This window comes from Xenopus laevis, chromosome 1S, assembly GCF_017654675.1.
Source record: "Xenopus laevis strain J_2021 chromosome 1S, Xenopus_laevis_v10.1, whole genome shotgun sequence".
Classification (NCBI taxonomy): Eukaryota; Metazoa; Chordata; class Amphibia; order Anura; family Pipidae; genus Xenopus; species Xenopus laevis.
The window spans coordinates 100,629,092-100,645,971 of NC_054372.1; positions in this window are offsets into that span (position 1 = coordinate 100,629,092).

Here is a 16,880-nt window from a genome sequence, read left to right on the forward strand (position 1 = left end):
GAGGGTTAGAAGGAGAGAGCAGGACACAGTTACGTGAGATAGTCAGGAAGTATTAGAAGTCACTTTACTATGCCGCTTTTTCACCTGCCTCTCTGGGGGAGCGGTGGTCAAAACAGAAAGCAGGCGATTTGTGTGTATTTAGTTTGGGGAACAGCAAGCCTTTCAAGCCACTGCACTGCCAATGCTGATTAACGGGGTGCAAGGGGAAAGTTGCTGGCTGTTCAGTAAACTGTTCTTGAGTGACAGCATTGGCAGCCAATGAGAGTGAGGGTAGACTTGTCTTGCAAATAAATCCGACCCGACCTCAGAGCTGGTCAGAGACGGGTTGAAGAGAAGCAGCTTCCACAGGCTTCACTACAAAAGGTGAAATATTTTGAAAACTGTACAAAATGTTTAATACATTATATTTAGGAACTTTTATAATATGACATGATGATTTATTTCAAGAATTATTAATTTCGCGATAGATCCCCTTTAACTTTGTAACTTTCCTTCTCCTTTAAATATCCTACCTACTGGCAGTCTGGCAGCAATCAATATAAAAGCTGCCTTTAATGAAACAGAGGTATTCTGCTGTTAATAAAAATAATAATCTTTAATAACATTCAAAATTTTCTTTTCAAGAATCTTAAAAAATATTTGTGGTTTCACAAAAAAAGCAATTCACCAGGTAAAAGTTGTCAATGTCTTATAGAAGTCAAAAGGAGTTGTGCTGATCCTATTGAATCATTTAAGTAATATCGGCCTCATTTTCATTTGTGCTTTTTGGATCTTTTAATAAATTCCATGGCATTTATGGTTTTAGAGAAAGTGAGTTTTGTTGTGGTGTCAAAAGCAACTAAATTGTATGTATCCACATGTATCAATTTAGAACAGTTTGCAGAGTCAGCAACCCCCACCCAGAACTGTTTCAGAAAGACATAAGTAGGTGAAAAATTAAACATTACACTTCAATTAGAAACACAGAGTCACAAATAGAAAATATTTCTGGTGAACTATCTGACAACAACTGAACTGACAGAAGAGTTGGAATATGAAAAACCTCCTTTAAAAAAATGGCATCTTTGCACATAGAGTACCATACCAGTGAGTCAGGAGTGAATAAAATGTATGAAATCATACTAAATTGTGTGGTAATGAACTTCACAGCCCTTTTGCAGAAAAGACGCAGTTGAAAATAACTATGACAAAACTTCAATATCAATCAAAGTTGCTGATTATTTCTAGGATTGAAGGAAACCAAGGTGGTGGAATGTTATAGCTTCCCAGACAAGTCATCTTTGAAACCACCTTTGTTTTATAGAGCAACGAAAGTCGTAGGCTGATGATTGATGATGTGATTCAAAGAAAATGGCTTCCGAACATAAGAATCTGTTTTATAAAAAGTGGCGTTCCTTCTGTTATCTCTCATTGTTCCTGGCAGAAGATAATAATCTAAAGAATGCAATCACTGGATCAATATGGACTGATTATTTTTGCAAATTCCTGCTGATGTATGCCACTCCAGCTTTTTATTATAATCTAGTTTGAGGCTTCATAAAGCAGACCGTCACCCGAACATAAAAAGCTGTATAATGAAAGTCCTTTGCAAATTAAACACATTTTTTTCATTAAAACATCCATACTTGTTATAAATGCATTTAAAAATATGAGCTGTCAATCATATGTTGCCTGAGGCATAGAGGCAGGGCAGGCAGTTACTTTCACTTTCAATTCAGCCCTTACTAGATGCCACTGCTCTCCCCACATTCTCAAATCACATGACTAGGGCAGCTGGGAAACTGACCATATGTCTAGTTCCATGTCAGATTTCAAAATGAAGTATAAAAAAAAATATGTTCTGTTCTGCTCTGTTGAGATGTGGATTTCAGTGCAGAATATTGCTGGAGCAGTACTATTAACTGATGTGTTTTGAAAAACATGACAGTATCAATGGCACCTGCCTTCTTGCTGTGATTGTGTGATTTCAAGACTGAAGGAAACACAATTTAAATAATATATATAGTGTAAGTTAAGTTTATTTTGCTCAACTAACATGATAGGAAAGGGTTTGAATTTATTTCTTTGGGTGACAGGTCCCCTTTAAAAGAGCTTCCACTAGAGCTATGGTAACAGCTATGGCACCTGGCTCTGTAACATCAATTACAACAATTTTCAATATCCTCAACACATATGGAAAATGATTTTGTTAACACTTCATTAGTGATACATAATATATACAAGATTGTTAATTTTTTTAACAAAATCTTTCTTATTTAGGTGTGACAATATATATTACATATAATATATAATAACAATGTCACATCAACACTACTTTAATATGAGTACATTAGATGTTCTACCTTTAAATAGAATTGGAGCTAAACATTCTTCAATCTACTCAATTCCTATAAATACCTATATAATGTAACTATACAAACCAGTCAGTAGCTTCTATGGACCATGAGTAACCTGCATGACAGAACAGTTACTTGAGCCATTGATATTGCCCTTTTATAATAATTTAATTAGTGATAAACCCTACTGCAGTTACTAGTTTCTCATTGTGGAACACATTTCAGCTAGCAACTTATAGAGATGCCTAGTAACAGAGGATTTGAACCTGTTTCACTATAAAAAGTAAAGAAGTTTTTCATGATGTTGGAATTGCCAAGTTAGGTTCTGATTACAGAGCAAAAGGAGGTTATTTACTACATGCAAGGCAAGGTACAATATTTAAAGATTGTTTTTTGCACTTTTCCACTGCTAGGTGCAGAGTGCAGCCAGATCCAAGAAATGCTTTTTAAATTAGTAGTAAGGTAGGTGGGCTTTTGCCCCTGCCCCTAGTGTTCTTGTACATACATCCAGGGTCACAGTAAACAACCCCCTAGGTTTTTGATATCACAATATATTTCACAACTATTATGTAATTGCTTTAGACCATCCACTTCTTATTTATTAGTAATTCCTTTCCTTGCCAACTCAAACCATCCTACCACATGTATATAAATAGCAGAAATTCCTCCTACGTTACGAAAAGAATAATATCAATATTTAATATTCTGTCATAGATTCATTTTCCTAACTAAAATTTATGAAAATCATTGCATTGACAATGATGCACAACATATCTAAGAAGAGATACTACAATAAATAAATGCAGATTCTCTCTCTTTCTCTCTGAATATTAGTTGTTCCAGACATGTCAGTCATAACTGTCAGGTAAAGTACATTTGGGTTCTCACTGTGAAAATTATTGCTGCCTGAAACGGTAAAAACTCCAATGTATGAGATTATAGGGAAAAATAAGCCTATAGTGCTAAAAACGATTGCATACAAGGAATGCAGATTGTAGAAAATAAAAGAATGATACCAATTCCTAGCAAATTTACGCTAACATATAGACCAGAGGGTGAAATGAGACCTGTGTAAAGGGAAAAAAAACAGGAATTCAGGATTCATACAATATGTAACCTTTGGGGGCAGACAAGCCCATCAAAATGTCCACTGAGGAACATAAGAGACTGAAATGCAAGCTACAGGAATTGATATTATAAAAGGAGGCATCAAGGTAGATATAGGGGCAGATTTATCAAGGGTCGAAGTGAAAATTTGAGTTTTTTTAAGTGAAATTCGACTAGGGAATAGTTAAAATTCGATTCAAGTTTTTAAAAAAATTGGCGATTTTCGACGTTTATCATGTACTGACCCTTTAAGAATTCAAATTTGGCTATTTGCCACCTTAAACCTGCCGAATTGCTGTTTTAGCCTATGGGGGGCATCCTGGGATCAATTTGAAGTTGTTTGCAGCCTTCCTACAGAAAAAAATTGAATTTGATTCGAATTTGGGATCGATTCTATTCACCCTGGTTTTAAAATTTTTAATTAATTAATAAATTTCAATTGGTCGAATTATGGTGAAATTTAGAGTTCATTGGAGTTCATGGAAGTTTATGGCAGTTTAGAAAAACCCACCAGTCATTGTAGAAACTTAATGGCTGGACCTAGTAGATGACTGAATGTGGCTACTGATAAAAAATGGTTTTGGGAGAAGAGGTATTCAGAGGTTTCCCTATATCCCATTCCCATTTGCAAAACAGTAATTTCTTACATCAGTAAGGACTGCATCTAAATTGTCTATCCCCATAAAAAGGCTTGTAGCTAGATAGTTACAAAAATGATAAAGATGAAGCTTGGGCATGGAAACCCAGCTGTGATATCAGGATTGCCTTTTGATAAGTTTCTTTATAAGTACATACAGTCTGTAATGATATATTTTTCCTATCTTTTTTCCTTTGTTTAGGAGAAACGATTTTGCTTGCTATGCCCAGTACTTGAGACTTGCACAAAGCTTTGATATGCTGTACCGTTTCTATTTATTATCTTCATGGTAAATTTCCTAGATTATTTTGTTTTCAGTACCTCTCTCTATGAGAATAAATAGAAAAGCATTAAATAGCTTCATGGGTGTGTTTCAATCTAAGAAAGCAGCTGCAAATAAAAACATCATATGTGCTTTGTTACTTATTGGAAATGGTATTGCAAAACAAGGAACATGTAGTACAAATACAAAAATTACTTTCAGTCAAAATAGATGTGTGTTCAAGTGTCCTTGTCATTCATAGAAAATGCATTAAATACCATGGCAGCAGTCAACCATAGTTAATCTTGCCTTGATCAAATAACCATTTGTATTCCATACAATTAGTGTGCTCACATAAAACTAAATAATAATAAAATTCCAAAATTCACTTGACATGAAAACTATAAATTTCCCCTATAGATTGAGCTGACCCACTGAAACCCACTGCTCTGTTGTAGTAATACATTGCACATTTCCTGAGCCTCATAATACATAGGGCAGAGTTAACTGCATTCAAGCTCAGGGTAAAAGAAAATGTTGATACACTTTTCACCAGCAAATTAACCCAGGAAAATATTCTGCTCACTGACAGGAAGTCAAGATAAAATATCCTTTTCTTTGTAGTAAAAAAAAAACAGTATCCTATACTTAATCCAAACTAAAAATTAATGAATCCTTTTTGGAAGCAAAACCAGCCTATTGGGCTGGGGGTTATTTATTGAACTCGAGATTTATTAAACTCCAAGTCCAAATAAAAAAGCACTCAAACCTGCTGAGGTCATGTAGAAGTCAATGGCACATGTCCCTTTTACAAATGAAAGATATCATGATCTGTGCTGGGTTTTGTACAGTAATCTGAATAATAGTGGTCATAATCTGAAAAAATCTGAGTTTTCGGCCGCCAAATCTGAAAATTGATTTTATCTTATCCCACACCAGATTCATTTATTGATAAATAAGGTAAAACTATGGCTGGGAGTTTGGTCAAAGTTGTTTTACAAAAATTATGAGAAATGTTTTGATTTTAGTAAATAACCCCCTTAATGCATGAAGATTCAAACTAGAAAAAATAAAAATCAGTGGCTGAAAGGAGAAGGAAAGGCTAAATCACTGGGGAAGGTGCATAAAGTTACAGCCTGCTCCTGCTGTACTTTTCAGCAAACACCGCTGATCAATCCTCTTATTTCCCTATTTCTTTATTCAATGGTTGGGGTTTTCCCCTTTAATAATAAGAAAGTAGCCAATGATAGCTGAGATGCTTCACATAATGTAAAGACTTACTGTATCTGCAAAAATAAACAGTTCTCCATCGTTTTGTAAAATAGGCAATACAGGGCCAGCAGTTTGGGGACACCTATCTGAATGCACATGAGTATGAAATCTAATTCAGTCTTTTACCATTCATATTATAAGTTATTCTTAAACTGCTAACAGTTTTCTTGAAGTTAACAGTGAAGATTATAAAGAAGATCAGCAGGGAATACTAAGACGATTATATAGACACCTACCTGCAACTTTCTTTAAGTTCCATAACATCTTGTTGATATTCTATAGTCCTAAAAATTACAGAATTTACTTAATACCGAAGGAGATTATGAACAGAATGTACCAGGATAAAAAAATCGATTCTGCTTTAAAGCAGAGAAGGGATATCAGCAATTTTCTTTCTCTATTTTCCAGCTTTATGTTTTGTATGTGTGTTGCTGCAGGGCACTATGTCAGATACAGGTTATTTTGCAGTTCTACTTTACCATGCATGTTCTCTGTTTTTTTAGGAAAGACTACTTAAGGGAGGTCAAGGGCAATATTTATGTCGTCTGTTACTAGACCACACAAAAATATATTTTGTGTATGTTCTTGTAATATTGGATTTGATGCTGTATGAATAAATAGCAATAAATAATTGATTTAATGAATAACACTAACTAAACAATGAATTCTTTCTCGAAATGTGTTCCAAATAATGGTGTGGAAGGCATGCTAATTACATAGGTGTACAATGTCAGCCATCTATTTTGTAACAGTATCGCTCATTATCCCTGTAAATGTAACCATTAAAGCAATTTTTGGCTCACTATCAAGTTAATGATGCTGTTACATATCAGGTCAACTAAAACATTTTTTTAACTAAAACTTTCAAGATAAAAAAAATATCCATCAAAATTACATAAGCTTATACTGTAGCTAGGTAAATGGATCAGAGCCAAGGAAGTCTCTTGTACCTTGTCATCAAAAAAGATTTGTCTGCTTCAGTAGAATATTATTATTGTGTTGCATGTAGAACGCTTTGCATAAGTACAAATGCATTCCATTTATATACTCAGTAACCAGGAAGTTGTTGCTCATGCAGTGCCTTTGTCATGATTAACAAATTCTTTTAGGGACACTAATAGAATTAATGAACACCGTCTGGCAGACATAAATATCCATTTAATCTTAAAGACCAAATGATCACTATTGTAAGGGGCAGATTTATCAAAGGTCGAAGTGAAAATTCGAATTAAAAAAAAAATCTAATTCCAAGTTAATTTTTGTGTACTTGACTAGGGAATAGTCCAAATTCGATTTGAAAAAAATGTAAAAATTAGAATTTCGAAATTTATCATGTACTGTGTCTCGACAATTCGCCATATAAAACCTGCCAAACTGCTGTTTTAGCCTATGGGGACCGCCTGGAACCTATTTGGAGTCAATTGGTGGACTTTGAAAAATCTAAGGTTTTTTTTAGGAAAGTTCTTTGAATCCTACGATTCAAATGCACTATAACTTCGATTCATACGATTCTAATTTAATTGAAAATGGACCTATTAGACCGAAAACTGACCTATTCGGCCAATTTAATTTCGGTTGGTCTTTTTGAATTTGAAGTTTCAAAGTTTTTCAGGTTTGAAATTCAACCCTTGATAAAACTGCCCCTAAATGTACTTGTAAATGGGTCCTTTAAATATGAGTTTTTAATTAATTTTGATGATAAACTTGCTTTAAAGATTTATAATAATGTCCTTTTTCTAAAAATCTCTATTTTATTTTCCTCTGTTCTGTTTCCTTTACCTCTGTGCAAGTTTTTTTAATGCACTTTAGGGGCCCATTTACTAAGGGTCGAAGTGAATTTTCGAATTCAAAAACTTCAATATTTTTTAAAAAACTTCAGTAATTTTTGCGTATTTCGACCATCGAAGAGGCCAAAATTCGATTCGAATTGAAAAAACTTCGACTTTGAAAATCAAAGTACTGTCTCTTTAAAAAACTTCGACTTCGCCACCTTAAACCTGCCGGATTGCTGTTTAGCCTATGGGGGCCCTCATATAACCTTTCTGAGTCTTTGGCTAAGTTTTGAGTAGTCAAAGTATTTTATTGTAAAATCGTTTGAATCAAATGATTTAATTGATCAATCAAACTATTTTTACTTTGATCGAAAACGGCCGTTTCGATCGAAAAAATACTTCAACTATCGAAGTTTCAAATTCGATGGTCGAATTTCAAAGTTTTTTAACTTCGAAATGCAACCCTTAGTAACTGTGCCCCTTAGTGTTCTAAATGCTACCTTTTAAAAGATGAATACCGGTATATTTTATAGGTGTTTCTGGCTAAATGGATTACAGCAAACTCTGTCATGTAACAACCTGTATCTGTCTAACGGAAATGCACAAAGCCCTGCTAAGTTTAGTACTTAATTAGTACAAATATAGAATGAGTGTAGTGAGTACAATGAACTTTATGTACTAATGTACTCCCTTAACGTTGTCCTATTGGTACCTCAGGCAGAAACATGACAGGTTAATTATACTGGTGTAAGAGGTGGTACCTCACTAAATATTCTCTGTTGAATCCTAAGAATTAAAGAGACCAGCTTTTGAGCAAAATAAAAGCATTGTTTGCATTTCAGTAGTTCAGTGTAATAGAAATTTTTTTTCTTTAATTAAACATAATCTATGACAACAGAGAGGAGCATATCATTACTATTGATTATTTTCTTTTTAATTATTAATCTTTTGGTACAACAGTGTCTCCAAGCTGCCTCAGCTAGTTGAGCCTTTCACAAATGTAAACTTTACTCCATCATATTTAAAGGACTGCACCAAGGGTCACACTTCAGGTCTCCACTCCCTGTCAGCAAGCCAAAGAATTGCACCATCTCCAGCATAGAGATGTCGCGAACTGTTCGCCGGCGAACTTGTTCGCGCGAACATCGGGTGTTCGCGCTCGCCGGAAGTTCGCGAACGTCGCGCGACGTTCGCCATTTTGGGTTCGCCATTGTTGGCGCTTTTTTTTGCCCTCTCACCCCAGACCAGCAGGTACATGGCAGCCAATCAGGAAGCTCTCCCCTGGACCACTCCCCTTCCCTATAAAAACCGAAGCCCTGCAGCGTTTTTTCACTCTGCCTGTGTGTGCTGAAGAGATAGTGTAGGGAGAGAGCTGCTGCCTGTTAGTGATTTCAGGGACAGTTGAAAGTTTGCTGGCTAGTAATCGTTTTGATACTGCTCTGTTATTGGAGGGACAGAAGTCTGCAGGGGTTTGAGGGACATTTAAGCTTAGGTAGCTTTGCTGGCTAGTAATCTACCTTCTACTGCAGTGCTCTGTATGTAGCTGCAGTGGGCAGCTGTCCTGCTTCTGATCTCATCTGCTGACTGCTGCAATAACAGTAGTCCTTGTAAGGACTGCTTTTATTTATTTTTTTGTTGTTTTACTACTACTACTACTACTACTACTATAAGAGCCCAGTGCTATTAGTCTAGCAGTGTTGGGGAGTGGGACTGGTGTGCTAATCTGCTGCTCCTAGTAGTTCAGCAGCACCAACTTTAATTTTTTTTTTTTAATATTCATTTTTTTTTTATTTTACTTTTTTTTATTTTACTACCGCTGTAGTAGTGTATAAGTTGACCTTTTAGGCATTATTTGCCCTGTAGGCATTATTTGCACACTGTTTTCTTCAACCCGCCATCGAGCTGTGTGACCTTGTTCCCATTCTGTCTAAATATCCATAATATTACCGTCTCCAGAAAAAACACCGGAGTCACTTTTTTCAAGCAGCCATAATATATTTTACGTAATCCGTATCCACCGCTGTAGTAGTGTATACGTTGGCCTTGTAGGCATTATTTGCACACTGTTTTCTTCAACCCGCCATCGAGCTGTGTGACCTTGTTCCCATTCTGTCTAAATATCCATAATATTACCGTCTCCAGAAAAAACACCGGAGTCACTTTTTTCAAGCAGCATTCATATATTTTACGTAATCCGTATCCACCGCTGTAGTAGTGTATACGTTGGCCTTGTAGGCATTATTTGCACACTGTTTTCTTCAACCCGCCATCGAGCTGTGTGACCTTGTTCCCATTCTGTCTAAATATCCATAATATTACCGTCTCCAGAAAAAACACCGGAGTCACTTTTTTCAAGCAGCATTCATATATTTTACGTAATCCGTATCCACCGCTGTAGTAGTGTATACGTTGGCCTTGTAGGCATTATTTGCACACTGTTTTCTTCAACCCGCCATCGAGCTGTGTGAGCTTGTTCACATTTTGTCTAAATATTGATAATATTATCGTCTCTAGAAAAACCACTTGAGTTACTTTTTTTCAAGCAGCATTCATATATTTTACGTAATCCGTATCCACCGCTGTAGTAGTGTATACGTTGACCTTGTAGGCATTATTTGCACACTGTTTTCTTCAACCCGCCATCGAGCTGTGTGACCTTGTTCACATTTTGTCTAAATATTGATAATATTATCGTCTCTAGAAAAACCACTTGAGTTACTTTTTTTCAAGCAGCATTCATATATTTTACGTAATCCGTATCCACCGCTGTAGTAGTGTATACGTTGACTTTGTAGGCATTATTTGCACAGTGTTTTCTTCAACCCGCCATCTAGCTGTGTGTATTATCGTTTCCAGAAAAACCAACTGAGTTTTTTGTTGTTGTTGTTGTTTTTTTAAAAAATAATGCCAGGCAAAGGCAGGCCGCCACGCAGAGGCCGTGCTAGGGGCCGTGCTGCTATGCAATCCTGTGGCCCTAGCAAATTGCCCAGTTTTAAAAAGCCAATGACCCTGAACTCCCAAAATGCTGAAGAGGTAGTTGACTGGCTTACACAGCACACCCATCCTCTACCGTTTCTAACTTTACCACAACATCCTCCTCATCCTCCACTGCTATGGCCACCCACGTAACACTTCCTCCACCACCGGTGCCCCTTCTTCACTGGGGTCAGAGGAGTTATTTTCCAATGAGTTTCTTGAACTGAGTAATGCGCAACCATTATTGCCAGAAGAAGATGAAGGAGATGAGGACCTTACACCAGATTTAATTCTGGCAGAGAACACGATAGAGATGGACATAATGAGTGATGAGGAGGAGGTCCCCGCTGCTGCTTCCTTCTGTGATGTGTCAGAAGAAATTGATGCATCTGAGGAGAATGATGATGAGGAGATTGATGTTTTGTGGGTGCCTAGTAGAAGAGAGCAAGAGGAGGGTAGTTCAGATGGAGAGACGGAGAGTCAGAGAGGCAGTAGGAGAATAAGACTTAGAAGAAGCAGGGAGGACAGCCCGCAGGGATCAGCAGGGCAACAACATGTATCGGCACCTGTGTTCAGCCGGCCAACGCACCCGCCATTGCCGCCAATACCGCCAACTCCGCCAACTCCGCCAACTTCTACTGTTACCGCCAGATCGCACACTTCCAAAAAGTCAGCAGTGTGGGATTTTTTTAATGTGTGTGCCTCTGACAAAAGCATTGTAATTTGCAATGAGTGCAGTCAGAAACTGAGCCTTGGTAAGCCCAACAGCCACATAGGTACAACTTCTATGCGAAGGCACATGAGCGGCAAGCACAAAGCACTTTGGGAGCAACACCTCAAAGGCAACAGGCAAACTAAAAGCCACACTCCTTCTGGTCCAGCATCTTACTGCTCTACCTCTGCTCTCCTTGACCCGTCTGAACCACCCTCCACTCCGCCTTCCACCTTGACCACCTGTTCCCATTCCCAGTCATCTGCCACCAGCCAAGTTTCTGTGAAGGCCATGTTTGAGCGTAAGAAGCCAATGTCTGACTGTCACCCCTTGCCCGGCGTCTGACAGCTGGCTTGTCTGCACTCTTAGCCCGCCAGCTTTTACCATACCAGCTGGTGGACTCTGAGGCCTTCCGCAAATTTGTAGCAATTGGGACACCGCAGTGGAAGGTACCCAGCCGCAATTTTTTTTCTAAAAAGGGAATACCACACCTGTACCAACATGTGCAGAGCCAAGTTACCGCATCTCTGTCACTTAGTGTTGGGCCAAAGGTCCATATGACTACTGACGCATGGTCCTCCAAGCATGGTCAGGGCAGGTATGTCACCTACACTGCCCACTGGGTGAACTTGGTAATGGCTGGGAAGCAGGGAATGGGTAGCTCAACAACAACAGTGGAGTTGGTGTCACCGCCACGGATTGCACGCGGTTCTGCCACCACCTCTACTCCTCCATCGCTCTCTACCTCGTCTTCTTCTTCTTCTTACTCTGCTGCTGGGTCCTCCTTCTCCTCCTCCACACCTGTGCACCCCCAGCTCCCCCTAGGCTATTCGACGTGCCAGGTACGCCGTTGTCACGCTGTCTTGGGGATGACGTGCCTGGAAAGCAAAAACCATACCGGATCTGTACTCCTGTCATCTCTGCAGTCACAGGCCGATCGGTGGCTGACCCCACACCAACTGCAGATCGGAAAAGTGGTGTGTGACAATGGAAGCAATCTGTTGGCAGCGTTGAGACTAGGCAATTTAACACATGTGCCCTGCATGGCACATGTGTTAAATTTAATAGTCCAACGTTTTGTCTCCAAGTACCCAGGATTCCAGGACGTTCTCACCCAGTCCAGAAAGGTGTCGGCCCATTTCAGACGTTCCTACACAGCCATGGCACGCCTTGCTGACATTCAGCAGCGCTACAACATGCCAGTCAGGCGTTTGATTTCTGACAGCCAGACTCGCTGGAATTCAACGCTCCTTATGTTGGAACGTCTGCTGCAACAACAAAGGGCCGTCAACGAGTACCTTTTTGAACTGGGTGGTAGGACTGGATCTGCACAGCTGGGGATTTTTTTCCCCCGTTACTGGGTGCTTATGCGCGATGCCTGCAGGCTCATGCGACCTTTTGAAGAGGTGACAAATATGGTCAGTCGCACCGAAGGCACCATCAGCGACCTAATACCCTTCGCTTTCTTCCTGGAGCGTGCCGTGCGACGAGTGACAGATGAGGCTGTAGACCAGCGTGACGAGGAGCTGGAAGCGCACGATTTCTGGTCGGAATCACCAGAACGAACCCAGGCACCTGCTGCAACGCAGGGAGAGGTGCCAGAAGTGGAGTCAGAGGAGGAAGGTGGCTTTGTGGAGGAGGAGGAGGAGGACCAACAGGAGCAGGCTTCCCAGGGGGCTAGTGGTGACCTTTTGGGGACCCTGGTCTTGTACGTGGCTGGGGGAGGAGACCGTGGATGATGCAGTCCTTGATAATGAGGAAGCGGAGATGGATAGCTCTGCATCCAACCTTGTGAGAATGGGGTCTTTCATGCTGTCATGCCTGTTGAAGGACCCCCGTATCAAGAGGCTTAAGGAGAAGGACCTGTACTGGGTCGCAACGCTACTAGACCCTCGGTACAAGCATAAAGTGTCAGAAATGTTACCAACATACCACAAGTCCGAAAAGATGCGGCATTTACAAACCAGCCTGCAAAACATGTTGTACAATGCTTTTAAGGGTGATGTCACTTCAGGAACTCATCAACATTCCAGGGGCAGAGGTGCCAGTAATCCTGCCACGAGCACACCTGCAAGGACAAAGCCCTTTGGCCAGTCTGTAACGTCAGACATGCAAATGTTTTTCTGTCCAAGGCAGCGCCACAACCCTTCTGGATCCACCCTCAAAGAACGCCTCGACCGGCAGGTAGCGGACTACCTGGCATTAACTGCAGATATCGACACTCTGAGGAGCGATGAACCCCTGGACTACTGGGTGCGCAGGCTTGATCTGTGGCCAGAGCTGTCACAATTTGCCATGAACCTCTTGTCTTGCCCAGCCTCAAGTGTGCTCTCAGAAAGGACCTTCAGTGCAGCAGGAGGGATTGTAACTGAGAAGAGAACTCGCCTAGGTCACAAAAGTGTCGATTACCTGACCTTTATTAAAATGAATGAGGGGTGGATCTCGGAGGGTTACTGCACGCCGGAAGACTTGTTCTGACTTCTATGCAGCTGTCCTTCTCTTCAAGCCTCATGACTCCACACACAGCTGTCCTTTAGCGTCCTCCTCCTCCCTCCGCCACCGTTACAAACTAGGGTGCAAACCCTACTGGTTTAATTTTTTCTGGCCTCTGTGCTTCAGTGGCTGCAACCAAAAAAACTGGGCAAACAATGTCTACAAGGTCAACGTATGGCAAAAAATGACTATTTTCAGCATTTATATGGCATATTTTTTCTGGCAACTGTGCTTCAGTGGCTGCATCCAAAAAAATGCATATTTTCTGCATTTATATGGCATAATTTTTCTGGCCTCTGTGCTTCAGTGGCTGCAACCAAAAAAATGCATATTTTCTGCATTTATATGGCATAATTTTTCTGGCCTCTGTGCTTCAGTGGCTGCAACCAAAAAAATTTATGTTTTCAGCATTTATATGGCATAATTTTTCTGGCAACTGTGCTTCAGTGGCTGCGACCAAAAAAATGACTATTTTCAGCATTTATATGGCATATTTTTTCTGGCCTCTGTGCTTCAGTGGCTGCGGCCAAAAAAAACTGGGCAAACAATGCCTACAAGGTCAACGACGTTGACCTTGTAGGCATTGTTTGCCCAGTTTTTTTGGCCGCAGCCACTGAAGCACAGAGGCCAGAAAAAATATGCCATATAAATGCTGAAAATAGTCATTTTTTGCCATACGTTGACTCAACGTATATGGCAAAAAATGACTATTTTCAGCATTTATATGGCATATTTTTTCTGGCAACTGTGCTTCAGTGGCTGCGACCAAAAAAATGCATATTTTCTGCATTTATATGGCATAATTTTTCTGGCCTCTGTGCTTCAGTGGCTGCAACCAAAAAAATTTATATTTTCAGCATTTATATGGCATAATTTTTCTGTCAACTGTGCTTCAGTGGCTGCGACCAAAAAAATGCATGTTTTCTGCATTTATATGGCATAATTTTTCTGGCCTCTGTGCTTCAGTGGCTGCAACCAAAAAAGTTTATATTTTCAGCATTTATATGGCATAATTTTTCTGTCAACTGTGCTTCAGTGGCTGCGACCAAAAAAATGCATATTTTCTGCATTTATATGGCATAATTTTTCTGGCCTCTGTGCTTCAGTGGCTGCAACCAAAAAAATTTATATTTTCAGCATTTATATGGCATAATTTTTCTGGCAACTGTGCTTCAGTGGCTGCGTCCAAAAAAACTGGGCAAACAATGTCTACAAGGTCAACGTATGGCGAAAAATGACTATTTTCAGCATTTATATGGCATATTTTTTCTGGCAACTGTGCTTCAGTGGCTGCGTCCAAAAAAACTGGGCAAACAATGCCTACAAGGTCAACGTATGGCAGTTGTTTAAAGAGAACAGTAGATTACTAGCCAGCAAAGCTACCTAAGCTAAAATGTCCCTCAAATCCCTGCAGACTTCTGTCCCTCCAATACAGAGCAGTATCAAGCAGATTACTAGCCAGCAAACTTACTATCATCTGTCCCTGAAATCACTAACAGCTCTCCCCCTACACTATCTCTTCCAAGCACACACAGGCAGATTTTTCAGATACATTTTTGCCCTTGATCCCCCTCTGGCATGCCACTGTCCAGGTCGTTGCACCCTTTAAACAACTTTAAAATCATTTTTCTGGCCAGAAATGTCTTTTCTAGATGTTAAAGTTCGCCTTCCCATTGAAGTCTATGGGGTTCGCGAACCGTTCGCGAACCGCTCGCGTTTTTGCGCAAGTTCGCGAATATGTTCGCGAACTTTTTTTCCGACGTTCGCTACATCCCTACTCCAGCACAGCATGGGTTACACTAGTGGCTCTCCAGTCCCAGGCAAGTAAGCCTGGTCTAGGCAGCTTTTTTACACTAAATGAAGATCAGTGTTGAACTGGGACACCAGGGGCCCACCAATTAATCTTAGACCAGGGGCCCACTCTTAGTACTATTTTTCTTCCTCTCCTCACTCAACCTCTATTCTTGTAGTCTCTTTTTCTTTACATACTATACTATATTTTTCCAACTATTTAGCCTCTTTGTTCTCATAAAAACATGGAATGGACATGAAATAGGCCAAATGTTTAGCAGCATGAGGGCCCACTGACACCTGGGCCCACCAGAATTTTCCCGGTATCCTGGTTGGCCAGTCTGACACTGATGAAGATTGTTACTGGTATTATGTGTTTGGATTAATATGTAAAAATACCAATGCATTCTATACCAAATTAATCTTGAGAGCTGTACAGTACATGAGATGACAGCTGTACCTGATGGTCACCAATCTAGTTCCAAATTTATCTGTGGAAAAGTCAACATGCCAAAAAATAGCATCATCTCCTCCATGGGTCACACAATTGACTCTCCCCTCCTAGGTCCACACACTGCTTAAGTTGGGACCCCTTAATACACTTTAATAATGGATGGAAGCTTATTCCAAGACTTGGATCTCTCAAGAAACAGAGTTATAGAAGGAGACCTCAAAGCTCTCACCATTGTCTTTCCATCTGCTAAAATGTATTAGGCATCTAAACACTACAGTTGCACCCTCTGGGATTTCCCCCATCAGGACCACATAAGTATCTGTTTGAGCCTTTTTTCTCTTCACATAATCATGTTATGCCGTAAACTGAATTTGCTTTACAAATTTCCTGCTAAATGCCTCAACCCATGCACATCAGTTAAACAAGTTGTCTGAAAAAGCAGCTCTTTCTAACTTGTTGCAACCATAAAAAATTTCAAGTTAGACCATGATCACTTTTTGTTTTAAACTTAGGGGCACATTTATCAACGTTTAAGCCTGAACTCCCATAAATCAGAACTTTGATGCAATCATTCCAAATATCTATTTGATAGGCCAAATTAAAAATCTGATAAAATCTATCAACATCTGGGGGCACATTTACTTGGCTACTTTGACCATCGAATTGACTACTTCAAACTTCGACTTCAAATCGAATGATTCGAAGTACAAATCATTTGATTATTCAACCATTCGATAGTCGAAGTACTATCTCTTTAAAAAAAACTTCGACCACCTACTTTGCCACCTAAAACCTACCGAGCATCAATGTTAGCCTATGGGGAAGGTCCCCATAGGCTTTCTAGCCAATTTGGGATCTAAGGAAAATCGTTCGATCGATGGATTAAAATCCTACGAATAGTTCAATTCGAAGGATTTAATTGTTCAATTGAACGAATTGCGCTAAATCCTTCGACTTCGATATTCGAAGTAGAAGGATTTAACTTCAAGGGTCATATATCGAGGTTTAATTAACCCTCGATATTCGACCAATAGTAAATGTGCCCCTTAAATTTAGCTTTGCCCAAAC